A 1,235-nucleotide genomic window follows, 5' to 3' on the forward strand; every position below is an offset into this window, starting at 1 on the left:
CCAAGCCTTTATTCAAAAATATCTTTTAAGACTCACAACGACAAAAACTATTTATTTACACTAATTATTATTAAAGGACTTAAAAACACCATTAAATTATTACTAAACTTAGGTAATTATTCTATTTATTTACACTACTGTCACTATTCACTGTGCTATTTATTTCTTGATTCACTTCTACAACGGTCAATTTATTTTTACTCTTTCGGCGATAGTCTCTCCTTTAAATACTCCCTTGCTTCCTTTCGGGAAATTTCTCGAGCCGTCCGGAAAAGTTTCGTTTTCTTTCAACTGTTTAATTGCTTTCCCGGAACGCAGGTACGACACACACGTTTACAGATACGGTGCACATGAAGAAAGGCGCCCGCGGTTAGTCGGCCAATCGATAAGCCGCTCACACACACACACGTATGCCCAATCGCACACAAACACGCTCGTGCTCGCTACATTAGGAAGCGCTCATACTCTGCTAGCACTCATTCAGAACTAAAAAGGAAAACAGCAAACACAAAACATCGCTTGGCTGAAGAGGGCTGAAAAGTCCTATAACGGACAGAGGGAGAGGTCCGAGTACACCTTCCGCAGGAATTCGACACTACGCAGTTGCACGGGCGACTGGGTATATTTTGAAACAAAAGAAAAATCGTTTCCAACAACTTCCATATTCCATCGACCACGGCGCCCACCCAATCGCCAGCCGGTATTTTTATCCTCAATTCGTTTCTTACTTGTGCTCCTAGCCACTTAGCCAGCTGAGGTGAATAAGTGAACTAAAACTTTTATCCTAAGTGAGTTACATTGACATTTTTGAACATTTGTGTGTTTCTTGTAGGTAAGGGCTCATTGAAGGTACGATTTATGGTGATTTAGTCTTAATCATTTTCACTCAGATTACTTGAAATAAATAGTCGAGAGTTCATAATTTCCGTATTTGAACCAACCTGTCACACGTCGCTTATTGGAAACCACTCCAATCCCAAACATGTAACGTAAAGTCATTAATTTATATGCTAATCGTTTTAGTCATAAATTTGGAAATTAATCACCTTATACATTCGATTTCTAAAATTGCAGCGCTATACAGAACACTGTGACAATAGGGATTATCGTAATTGTATTAGTGGAAGTCCGTCAAACGTGGGAAGCTGCATGGCGATTGAAAAAGCTTTAGCTGTGTTGTAAGTTAGGAAACGGGATAGAAAATCGTCATCACCCCTGCTATTGTTTGTACGCTT

The sequence above is a fragment of the Agrilus planipennis genome, unplaced genomic scaffold, assembly GCF_000699045.2.
Source record: "Agrilus planipennis isolate EAB-ADULT unplaced genomic scaffold, Apla_2.0 scaffold230, whole genome shotgun sequence".
Lineage (NCBI taxonomy): Eukaryota > Metazoa > Arthropoda > Insecta > Coleoptera > Buprestidae > Agrilus > Agrilus planipennis.